The 13143-nt window shown below is 41.9% G+C and overlaps 1 protein-coding gene across 6 annotated transcripts in view; it reads left to right on the top strand.

The window, feature by feature from the left end:
* The window catches only part of LOC120821401 (sodium/calcium exchanger 2), a 125087-nt gene that overhangs the window by 43585 nt on the left and 68359 nt on the right, over positions 1–13143 (top strand). For 5 of the 6 annotated variants that reach the window (XM_040179898.2, XM_040179917.2, XM_078106520.1 and 2 more), the window contains one exon: positions 3728–3766. The exons of the other annotated variant lie outside the window; for it this stretch is intronic. The gene's annotated coding sequence lies outside the window, so the exon portion shown is untranslated. The remainder of the gene's footprint in view (positions 1–3727; positions 3767–13143) is intronic. 6 annotated transcript variants of the gene reach the window in all.

Below are 13143 nucleotides of genomic sequence, written 5' to 3' on the forward strand. Positions count from 1 at the left end.
CTGACGTTAAAACAAATCCTGTTAACTTTTATGATTTGTATTTTTTATAAATTATTATGTTCAAGTATTTTTGCGATGTAAATTTGCAGTTCTGTTTTAGAATAAAGGGTTGGAAATTAAAGCTTAAATGCTGTTTTTTTTTTTATCCGATTAATCAAAGAAATAATCGACCGATTAATCGATTATCAAAATAATCGTTGCAGCCCTACAAGCATCTGAACATGTTTCACCCTTTTGCCCTAGTGGCTTTTACACATGCATTGGAAATCTATTAGTATTATTACAATTATTATTATTATTTTTATTTGTTCACTGCTGGTTATTGAAGTTTAATGTACAATGTCGCTTTAGAAAAATGTCGGCGCCTGCCTATAGACCCACATCTCATATTAGAGAAGGTGTCCATATTTCACTTTATTGTGTGTGTAAGCGTGTGTGTGTGTGTGCGTTAACACTGCAATGTTTTTGTCTGGGATGAGACACCGCCTCATGTTTACTCTTAGTAGTAGTAGCGGCTTTATGTTTTCTGAGACAGAATTGCTTGTGATTGCTTTTATGCGCTTATATTGGCTCATATCTGCCATCTGTTTTCTTTTGGGCTGTGGCAATATTAGTTGTCCGATAAAGGTTTGTGAGTGTGTGTTTAGGGATGCCGGCAGCATAATAACAAGACAAGGAAGACATTGTATGGGGGATGGATTAAGAAAAACAGTGTTGACTCAACAGTTGAGGGTGTTGTTAGGGAGGGCCGGCAAGCCTCGACAGCTATTTACTTACTATAAGTAGTAAGTAAATAGCTGCCTTTCAGCACAAAATAGTATTAGCCACCAAACGTTGTGTATTGCATTTCAGTAGACCCCATACGTGCATGTAAACCGCATTAGGTCTTGCAAGATCTCGTACCATCTCATTCATTCACATTGCTCATGATACCTTAATTCTCCGGTTGTGAAAGCTTGCATTGCCCGACCTTTTGTTTCCAATGTCTTTTTTCGGCGATCGCCACCGAGCTAAAAACTGAAATGTCAACTAACGGTCGCGCAAAATCAAACCTGTTACTTTGAGTGCGCAGTGATATGGAACGCTCACTATCCAGCCGCCAACAGAGTCTTTTTTGTTTCTCAATCTCCACCTCAGCCTGAAATATCTCTCTGTGTCTCTCTCTGTCTCTCTCTCTGTACATACAATCTTTTATTTCTCTCTCGTCTGTGGGCACAGATCAATAATCCATTCTATGCGGCCTTTTTCTGTCAGAACGGAGGCTTTCGTCGGTGTCTCGGGCACGTCTCGGTGAGAGAGAAGCCAGACAGACATTCAGAGGGATGATTATTCAGAGTGACGGGGCGACAGCACGTTCGGTGAATTAGCCTCACGGGCCAGGGCGAGCGTCTTGCTATCCCCCGCATAACCAACCCCCACCCCTCCCTGCTGAGAACTTCAAATCACCTCGCTGTTCAAAGCTCTCTGTCCTAACAATTACCGCCAAGATTTCTAACACCAAAGGTAAACCGTCAAAATTATCCTAACTCAGATTATAGCCCGGTGAGCATTTTTCCTTTGAAAATACATTTAAAAGATGTCTACGATCGACGTCTACGTTTTGATCACATTCCAACACATTTTAACACTTGAACAGTTTAATAAAATATATATCCACTCCCCCACTTTCTTGGTAAGTAAGCTGTAGTTTTTTCTGCCAGGATTTTAAACCTGGTCTTAATGCATCAGGGCTGTTCTCCTCCTCACGTGGAGGAGCTCATTTCCACGGATTCTAAGCATATGAGACACAGGTTTAGTGCTGCAGTGGGAAGTATGAACCGAAACAAGTCCGTCCATTGAGGATCAAATGCTCTGCTCTCGCTGTCCGCTTTGTTCTTTTTGGAGAGCGCCATTTGTTCGTCATTTTTCTCACCCGTCTTTTTATCAAATTTCGCCATCTGTCTTCCTACCGTCTTTTTATTTGTAATTTGCCGCTACCTCTCTCGTCTGTCCGCAGTATTGAGACGTATCATCCTCCTGCCTGGAATGCAAAGACTCTGTCTGTGATTTAAGCCATTACCGCAAAGACGCAAAGTGCCACACTACCTGCTATGGCGGCAAATCACTGTCAAAATTTGAGAGCGAAAATCAGGTTGATGCGCGCGCGTAAATCAAACATCCACGAGCAAAAGTCTTGTCTTGCGCGAGCAAAAGTTCATGCAGACCGGTCTGTCAGTCTGAATCTGAATATCTTGCCAACGTTACCGAACTATGGAGGAGCCTGCGCATATCTTACCTCATTATTTAGACTTTTTTTCCCGGTATTTTACAAATACGGACCGGTCTGCGAGCTGGACGCATTGCTCTTAATGTGCCGGTAATGATGGTAAATGATGGTTATAGCTGGTTGTCATCTACGGCCGAGGGGGGCGTTTGTTTTTTGACAACGTTTTATCTCATAATTTCGACTTTCTATCCCCTTTCTTCAGTGCACAAATGGGCTTCTATAGTTGTGTGAATGCATCACTCCAGCCAATCCAAAGACGGGGTTTGTAACCAATCAGATGTGACCATGGTGACTGGCTCCGCCCCCTTACTGTAAAAAAGAAAAACAGCGAGCGCGTAGAAAACACCTTCGAGCGCGAGCAGAGACTAACCTCGCGAGCGAGAAAGTTCACGTTTCGCGAGCGAGCAAATATCTTGCGCGAGACGGTGATTTTCTCGCGGATGTTTGATTCACGCGGGCGCATCAACCTGATTTTCGCTCTCGATTTTTGACAGTGATTTGCCGCCTGCGCTGAGGCTAACTAGTTTAGCAGAAAGCAGCCTACCCTGTATTAAGTAGACAGAACAAGTTAAAAAAATACCGGTCATAGTTCCAGGTGTGCTTCATTAAAACTCTCACGTACTTACTGCAGCCTGTAGCCCTGGTTTTATGAGCCAGTTCATACTGCTTTTCTTTGGTAGAAACTTCGCCTCGTGCTGCACCGGGTCAAAGCTCTGCAAGCGTCTAAGAATTTGCGCATGCGCGTTACAGATGAAAGCAGAGTTACGTATTCGAAAGTAATGTTTCAAACTGCCCGCATTACTTTGTCCTAAAAACATCTTATCAACAGCACACGGTCTATGGTTCCATATTCATGGCGTTTTAACGGAAATCATAAATTAGTTGAAATCACGTCTTCGCGTGGGCCGAATTTTCGGCAACTAGTTAATTAATTAATATTTTCAGCCGGTTAAAAAGACGTTGAAATGAGGTCTTTGAAATTCACACCTCATTTCAATCCCTATTTCAGCCCAATTGCAACCATTTCTCAGATTTCTACGTTAAAATGACGTCTACTGCTCACTGGGAGCATCAAGTGGTATATAAATAAATACATTTGGAGCTCCTTACAGCAGTACACACTTTTACCCACTTTTGGTCCACAACTGGTATTCCTGTCCGATTCTGTTGGCAATACATTGATGACTGATAGCTCATACGACCACACTTCAACCCACTGAGCTATCGCCTGAGTGGTTTTCTAAAGCAGCAGCGGAAATAAATCCCCTTCAGCCAAGCAGGTTCTTTATACATCCCAAGCTGTTTCTTTGGGGGGTTTGATAGTCTGGAGGGCAGAGGGTAAAGAGAAATTGCATTGGTTTTGTAAGGATACACAGCATGCGTGTAAAATTGTGTTATGTGTTGCACGGTATCTAAGAAGCGTCTCGGTATCCATTAATCACATTTCTTTCATTGTTTCAGGGCGACTGGAAACCCCTTCAGCCCATGCGTTTGGTTAGGGTGAGTAAACCGCCTCTATGCGTTTGTGTGGGAATAAATTACATAATATCCAGCTACACACACACACACACACACACACACACACACACACACACTTAACAAGTCTCAGTAAGGGAGTCACAGAGAGGCTGCTTTGTTATTAAAGCCAGTTTGCTCTCTCTCCTCTGGTTCCCTTCCCCTCTCTGAATACTAAACATCTAAGGACTGTTATTCACTGCCAGGAAACCAAGGACTGCTCTCTTTGTGTGTTTGTATGTGCGCCCCCTGTGACTTTGTATATCTAATTGTTGTAGCTCACACAGGCGGAGCCCTCTATTGGACTGTTATGAGTAATACTCTCATCTCAGCCCAGCTCCGGCTCAGTACAGCGTGACACACGCTTCATTCCAGAAAGATGAAAAAGATCCAAAGTGTGGCTTTGACGCAAATAGATGCTGAGAACCCTTTTTGTCTCAAATGCAATAAAACCTGTAAAAAGCCAGGGAGGAAAACGCAGCAGTTGATCTAAACATTTCATCAAGGTGCAGGAATACTCAGTTTTCTCCTGTGTGGGGAGCAGACGTCCATCCTCGTCTGCTGCAGACTTTGATGATGTGGACAGGACTAGGGTTACATATCGTAACCTCCATATGTGTGCTGGACCCTGTGTTTTTGTACAGCACCTTTTTCCCCACCGCAGGAACTTTCCCTAGCCACTCTCAACCTTTTTATATTATGTTCCGGGTCCCCAAGGGAGGCAGGCGCTCTTAACCCCCCCCCCCCCCCCCCCCCCTCCCCTCTGCATTTCATTCATGGAAACGTGTATCAGTGGTTGCAGCAGTAAATGTGGTTGCAGTGAGACAAAAACTTTTCACTTTTTTATCTTGGCGAGTATCTCAGGAGAAACTGGCACGAACAGCGAAGTGGAGGCGTTGTGTTTACCAGCAGCAGCCTACCTCAGTCTGGTCTTCAGCCGGCGATGGAAACACACGGAACAATGAGCTGAATGAAGTACAGATACGATCACTGAGTTCTCTGTGGCTTCAAACAACAGTTTCAGGTCCAAGTGTTTCTGTGCGCCACTGTGATTTGTGAATGTATGCGAGTGTGTTGCTGAAGGTGTCTGTGTCCCTCAGGGCTTCATGTGATGTAGCTGCAGTAACAAGAGAGCAGGGACTTGTTGCCAATGACAAGCAAGCTATTTCCTTCTACCTTTGTTTTATTTGTCTGAACCCTGTCCTTTTTTTCCCCCTCTTCTTTCTGCTTGTTTGTTTCTGCTCGTCGCGTTTCAACACTTCCTCTGTTTTTTCTTGATTTCACTCACTGTGCTCACGTTCAGCCTTCAAGCACGTATTTTAGATAATCTTGAAGATATGTGTTGGACCCTGACCAGAGCTAGTTGCTACATGCAGCTTTTTAGGGGTGTTGCTTAGCAAATGGGAAATAAGCGTCTTACTTAAACCTATTGCTTTTATTGTGAAGGTTACAACCAAAAGGAGTGGATGCGATGTTTGCTGTTTTCATCAAGGTTGAAAGGAGTAATAAAGTCTGGCTTCTTTGTTTGTGTGATAAACTGGAGGTTGTTCTCATCAGCCTTTATTACAGCTTTTCTTTACTGATTAGCAAAATGTTCAGTGTCGGGCATGAATACATATCACCTTTTATACTGCTTCTTTTCAACCCGAATGTTTTCACCCAATGTCCGTCCCGCAACACAGGCCGATGCACACCAGTTCATTTGCGTTACTGGATGAAGGTGATTAATGCGAAAGTCAATAGCCATCCATACGAAACGTCAGACATCGCTCACATGTGTGTAAAAGACATTAAATTGATGGAGCTCATTTCGGCTTTCTGACATGTTGGTCCCTCGGTATTGGATTCTTGCTTTCTTCATTTCCAATATGGCTGCCTGCGTTACCCCTCTTTTAAGACCGTTTTTCAACCAGACCTCTATTTTCAACGAGACAAGGTTTTCTTTTCCAGAGAATTGAAATAAAAAAATAATAGTAATAAATGTGATAAGTAAAAAAAATACATAATTAGTATTGTGCAGAAAAACAAAAAGAAGATTCTTGTCACAACTCGCCTGTCACTTCAGGTAGAACAGTATTTTATATTGATTGCTTCTTTGTGGGAGGTATTAGTTAAACAACTGATTAGCATCCTTGATCTACTTAGCATACTTGTATATTATAAGAAACGTCAGCACACATACAGCAGATTTTAGCACACTTGCTTTGTTTGATCTTTATAGTTTACAGCCAGTGACTCACTCAATGTGATCAGTGCCTCATTACCTCGTGAAAGAATATTTGAACGAGCTCATCAGCTCTTGCTGCTCGAGCGACTTCCTGTCTTATTCAAGGCTGTGCACGGGTACTTTGTGCCGGACCACCGGGTGTGTGTGGTTAGTGCCGCGCGGCGTGAGTCATCGGCAGTCTGTAAAAGGTTAGTTTCCTGTGTGTCGTCTCTAATGGCTTCTGCCTGGATACAGAGGAGGGAGGAAGGGAGGGGAGGGAGGGGAGGTGAGTGGAGGGGGGGGTGAGGTGATGTGAGGGTGTAGTTATTGGCTTTCTGAGAGGAGCCCAAAGGGGAACTGAGTGTGTGTGTGAGGAGAAACAGTGATCCATTATGAGAATATAATTAACATTGACTTAACTGCAGTGTTTTTATGTGTGTTTGCTTACACACAACGTATTTTTTCTTCATCCATTCTTCCCTCTCGCACACACACAAACACACAGACACACACACCCACACACATTTACACATCCTAATAAGGTCAGGAAAGAGCAGAGATGGAATGAGGTGTTTGTCTCCATCACCACTTAGCCTGGTGACCTCTAAATATTCTCCCTCACACACACAGACACGCACACATATTCTGTGAGGATCTCTTTGTGTTCATTTGCTGCGTGTTATTCAAGATCTCACATCACTCCTTCTTCCACTTCCTTCTGTACTTCAAGGACTACACAATCCACTACGTACTCCATATATTTGCATCTGAGTTGTTTAAATGTTTTTGATAGAATGTTTCGTGAGAAGTGAACACTGAGAGACTCTTCCTACTTTGTGTTAATCTATGCGATTAATGTGGGCGCTAAAATGTCGCTAAATTTTTTTAATGCAGTTAACGCAACTTTGTTTACTTTCCAGCCTCTGGTTTGGATGCAGCTGTAGTCACACGACGCTGTCAGTGAACCAATATGATTGGATGGATGGAGAGGGGCTTGGGGGTTGCAGTAACAGCCATCGCTTTCTGGTTCATGAGAACAAATGGGACCACACACTGATGATACAGGATGGTCAAGCAATATTGCAACTTGTTTGTCTCTCAGGAGCTAATACAACCAGAATGAAGTGCTCCCTTGCTGACAGAGTTCCTGATTCCCCCAAATTCTGTTTTCAAACCTTGATGTGCACCCGCTCAGACACATGGATACATGCTGACTTTTAAGCAGAACTTAAAGATTGTCTGCTTAAAATATACTGTATCTAGTTATCAGATCTTCGATGCTAATTCAATTGTGAGAAGAAGCTGCTGCTCCTGCTCTGTGGGACGGCAGATGAATTTAAACAATATGGATATAAAGGAGCTTTATTTAAATGCCATTGTGATTCCCTCTTTCTCCTCCTCAACTTTTATTTCCATTCCCTTTCCTTCTTCTGTCACACTCTCCAACTCTCTTCTTACTTATTATTCAGATGGTTTTCCATCACTTGTCTTTATCGCCTCTATTTGATTTTTCTCTCACTCCCCAATCACTGCTTTCCAGTGTTTTATGACCCTCTCTCTCTCTCTCTCTCTCTCTCTCTCTCTCTCTCTCTCTCTCTCTCTCTCTCTCTCTCTCTCTCTCTCTGAACTGCAGTTTTAAAGGTTTACATAAGCACAATATGAATATGAAACTCACAGGAGAAAAATCACATGTGAAATTAAAGTTATTAGAACACTTTGCCCATAGGCCTTTGAACCCTAAGTGAGTTTGGGACTTTTCTGGCTCTTTACATTTCCCTCTCAATGCCTTGATTTTTACTACTATGTAAAAGTAATTTACATTGGTGTGAATCATAAAAATGTTAACACATAACGAGTTAGAATGTAATGTTCCTTACAAATCGAGGCAATTCAAAACGCTTATTTGGACAAGATCTCAAAGGTTCCTGATTAGATATCACCATGTTGGATCAGCGTTTGTCATACATGATGTGTTCAAGGACCGTTGGATAGATGACTGGTTACTCCTGGCTAACCGATTTCTGGCGAAGACGTGAAGAAGCCACGGTTCTAAATCCTACCGGCGGGTTTTTAAACTCTACTAGTGTGCAAGCGCCTCCCTCTTTTTGATATTTACACATGTCAAAGAACCTATTGATATCCAAGTTAACAATTGTAAATGTCTGCCTTTTGTAGCTTCAATGAATCGTCCTTGTTAGTTACATTATTATTGTATCCGTTGCACAGCAGTGTGTGTGTCGGTCTGTCAGGCTATATTGTTCATCACCACATCAGTGATTGTGCGACAAACATGTAGAGCACGTATATATACACACACACACACACACTGTGTTACAAGGAATTTGTCTTGGCGGTTGGTACGTGACAGTAGACAGTGTAACAATAGACAACAAGACTGCAGTGCACAAGTAATAAAATAAAATGAAATGCTAATGCAATGGGTTAGTAGAATAAGGCTATGGGTTAGTATAAAATAAGAATAAAGTTAAAGTTAAACACAAAAAATATTAAAAAAGTTAAACAATATAAAAAAATAAAGTGCACTATCAAACAAGTGACAAAGTAACGAGTGACAACAAAGTGACGAGTGAGAAATGACAGTTAAAGTGACATGTGCAGTATGAAGGGGAGTGACCAGTGGAATGTCAGAGTCAGTCAGTGGGGGACCGGCTCTGTTGATGAGCCCGACTGCCGACGAGAAGAAACTGTTCGTGTTCTTAGTCCTGATGGACCTCAGCCTCCCGCCAGATGGAAGGGGCACAAACAAGTTTTGTCCGGGGTGGGAGGGGTCGGCTACAATCTTTTTAGCTCGCTTCAGAGACCCGGAAGCGAACAAGTCCTGCAGGGACGGCAGATTGCAGCCGATCACCCTCTCTGCAGAGCGGATGACCCGCTGCAGCCTGCCCTTGTTCTTGGCTGTGGCTGCAGCGTACCAGACGGTGATGGAGGAGCAGACGATGGACTCACATGGTCAAATGTAATCTTCTTTTTTTGCAAGAAAAGCAATATTATTAATGTAGTATATACAGAACATTCTTAATCATTTTAATTTTGTATTGTTTCAAATGACTGTGGTCTCAATACAGTTGAGAATAACAAAATAGAAATATTCCATTAATTTTTTTTTTGTATATTTTTTGTTATTCCTTAATAGCCTTAAAAATCCATTTTTTCCATTCAAGTTTGTGGCGAGTGTTCATCGTCACGCGTGAGCTCATTTCCATTTTACTGCAAGGCTCAATGTGCCAGCTGCTGTTTTGCAGCTGGAGGAATTAAATAATGAAAAAAAATTTGTGTGTAAAGGTTTTTTTTTAAATTTTATTCTAAAATGGGCAATCCATTGTTTGCAGTGTCCTTACGCAGTCATGTGAACAAATGAAGCCTGAAAAGGCTGCAACACGTGTTTCTGTCCATCCATGTGTGTTCGTGTGTAGACGGAATGATTGAAGAGGAATAAGTGCCGTTGGGAGAAAAGCTTTTGTAGAGTAGCTTCTTGTTCTGATGAAAATACCACAGCTCACAGATTTACTCTTGGCACTGGCACTTTCTCTGCCTTCCTACGGATGTTCCCAAGTTGTGACAGTCCCACTATTTCATTAAAACAGGGGTCTTCAACGTTTTTCAGGCCAAGGACCCCAAAACTGATGGCAAGATGGAGCAGGGACCCTGCTCTTTTATTCTGAAGACATTTACATTTTTGGAAAAAAAATTGTCTTATCAACCAAAAATTCCGCGACCCCCCCTGCAGTACCTCCGCGGACCCCCAGGGGGCCTGTTGAAGACCTCTGCATTAGAACATTAAAGCCAGTATCCTCCTCCTACCTCAGAAGTCAGAGCTCACGCCTCATCGGTCCAGCAGTCAGTGGAGATGCAGAGAAATGCATTTCCAAGCATCATGCAATCAGATATCTGAAAGGACATATAAACTTGCCACGGTCCTTGGCTCTGTGGTGAAAAAAGAAAAAGGCCTCATGAGGCGGTCATGTGTGTTTATGCATAATGTAACTGGAGCGGATCCCAGCTGAGAGTCAAACCTACCGGCCATTTAGAGTCCGTGGGAGGAAGTAAGAGAAGCCACACTATCACATGGGGAACCTGCAAACTCTACCCACAGAGGCCCATCCTGCCCCAAAAAAGAACGCCGGGCCCTTCTAGTTGCTAACTCAAATCCCGTTATGTTATGACAATCAATCGGATAAAATGAGGAAGTAACGGCCCATTGGACAGACATGGATGTGAACCATTACTTGATTGGTTATGTACCAATTCTTACCCATTACAGCACATGTTGCGGGGGCGTGCAAAGAACTGCGGTGTTCTGAACTGCTGCCGCAGGAAACATCTGGATTGAGGGATCAATAAAGTAAAGGAGAAAAGAGACAAAGAGGGTTGGAAAAGATGGAGAAAGAGGAAAAAAAGTGGTAAAGACTATAAATGAAGAGCTAACACAGGAGGTAAAGTTTAGAACATCCTGGGAAATGAGGCAAAAAATGTTTCTTGAGTTCAATGCAGTATACAGTTTGCCTGTATAGGGATCATTAAGCATTGCTACTTAAGATCTGGTTCTCCAGTCACCCTGGAAGCAGAGGAGAATAGAAGAGAATCCTCTTTTAAAGGCTGCTTGCTGTGGAGCTGAGCGACAAAGCAGGATGACAGATCCCTGTTACCACTCGTCCAGCTCAACCGTGTCCTTTTAATAAATTCTATGGGGAATTATTGAGAGGTATATGGAAACATCTGCTCAAGCTGCACAGCTGGACTGTGTCGGGGACAGTGTTTTTTATTGGAGTGTCCAAACACTTAAAATTGGGTAGCTTGTTTAAAAATGGCTCCCACACTAATGTGAACTCAAATGTTTGCACGTGAATGTCGTTGTCATCTGGCAGCAGATTGGTCTGGTGTGAAGAACAGGGTGACACAGCCAAACACAAGCACCTCAAACACTGGTGGATTAAGTGGCTGTAGTTGATCCAGGATCAGCTTAGATCAACCTCCGATTCTGCAGAAGGAAGAAATACGGAATTGCCTTAAAATGTTCCATTCTCTCTACTGACCAGCAGGCGGCAACTCCTCCAGCAGCAAAAAGTCTGATTAAATAGAAGTTTATAAGAAAATGACTCTACTCTCACTTAATTTATTCCCTCGGTAAACTTTATAAACATGAGTTTATAGTCTCTCTGCATTCCAAATATGGTAACTTGCCAAAAAAATATTGCAAAGGCCAGAATCCAAGATGACAGCAAAACCAATGGGTGACATCCTTTTCGTATATACAGTTTATGGTTAAAATCCCCTCACGATTCAGCACACATGTGAGCTGCAGCTTAATTACATGGTTTATCCATTATAGTGGGAAATGAAGTTGTACTGCTGATCAATATCAGACGATATACACTGTAACAAATTGCTGTAAATTTACGGTGCATTTCTAACGGTATCTTACAGTATGTCATAATTACTGTAATATACATTAAAATTTCCATCCCTTTCTTGTAAATTAACGCCCAATGTCACGAATAAACAGTAAAAGCTGTCAATTAACAATAGCAGACTACCGTAATTCAACTGCACGTTACATATATTTCAGCAAGTGGTGGAAATACACATACAAGTGCGGTGAATCACAATCCATCTACATCTTTTGTAGGTTTATGTATGGAAGCCCATGTCAGCCACTGAAAAACAGGTCCTGTAAATCATCATAATGACTTACAGGACATTACTATAGATGCAGCTGTCACTTTTATCCAAAACAGCCATAGTTTGACATAATTTTATGTGGAGGAATTGGGGGTTAGTGTCTTGCTCAGGGACACTTCAACTAGGCACAGGGAGCAGTCAGGATTCAAACCACCAACCTTGTGCTGCACAGCACGCCCTCCCTATCCCATGCGCCGCCTTCGCTGTCGTTTTAGTGGTTGGAATGTAAAGATTATAAATATTTGTATTGTTCAAAGTGTTCATTACCTAAAAGTCATTTGAGTGTTAATCGTGACCGACTGCTCCTGAACGTGACATCAGACGCGTAGTCTCAGTTCATCCAGAACACCTGTCAGCGCAGTTCAACATCGGAGGAGTTTCTCATTGCCTGGTCTCTCCAAGTAACGTTGGTAAGTGTTATTTACCTAGCATGATTAACATTCTCTTTCCTTACATCTTGTTGTCTTCCTCATCTTTGTAATTTTAATATTTTACCAATGACAGTGTTTCTAAATATTTTATTTTGGTTTGTTTTACAGAGGCACTGGATTAAGGACGCCAGCCGTTTGCTGCGGTCAATTGAAAGTGTTCCATGACGTATTGTTGAAGTTGGTTTACCTTGTTCCTAATGATTTTATGATTAATTTTTTTATTATTGTATACATGCAGCATATTTTATGTTTTGTTTTTGGTTACAAAGGCCTAACATTTTTGTCTTGGCATCTAATAAACTCCAACCACTATGACCGAAATGAGTTCGGTTGTCTTTCTTTAATTTGTGGGGAATTAAATGTAAAAGTATAGGGTTATAAGTAAACGGTAACATTCTGGTATTTATAACACAAAAACAGTAATCGTATGGTAACAAACTGTAATCCAATATGCGACAGCATACCGTAAATGACGGTAGGGCACTGTAAATTAAACAGTAAATTACTAGCGACTGACAGTAAATTGCAGTTAATTCACGGTAAAATTCGTTCAAGTTTACGGTAACATACAGTATACCATTACTGTATTATACCGTAAAATTCCTGGCGTCCTTGCTGCCAGTAAAATACCGTTAATTTACAGTGAAATTTTTTTGAGTGTACAGTAAAATATGCTATTTGTTGATCGGCCATGATGGTCCCTGATAACGTGTTGGATGTCAGTAGGAGAAGAGCTAGAGTGACCTTACATTGTGATTGGCTCTAATCGTTGTATTGGCCGAAAGTAAATTACAGTCATGATGTCAAGCAACGTTCGATGTCATCTTGTTAACAATTAAACTGTGTGTTTCTATGCAAATCACAATCACTAATCACTATTGATGCCTACAAAGTAAAATGATAACGTTTAGAATTTCAGCTTACTCTGATGTTGAAATTATATTTTGGACAGCGATGAAAGAAAAGTCTGCATTCTTGTAGAGCAGCTGCTATAACAAAAGAAAAAGCACACAACAAAAATATGT

The sequence above is a fragment of the Gasterosteus aculeatus genome, chromosome 1, assembly GCF_964276395.1.
Source record: "Gasterosteus aculeatus chromosome 1, fGasAcu3.hap1.1, whole genome shotgun sequence".
Classification (NCBI taxonomy): Eukaryota; Metazoa; Chordata; class Actinopteri; order Perciformes; family Gasterosteidae; genus Gasterosteus; species Gasterosteus aculeatus.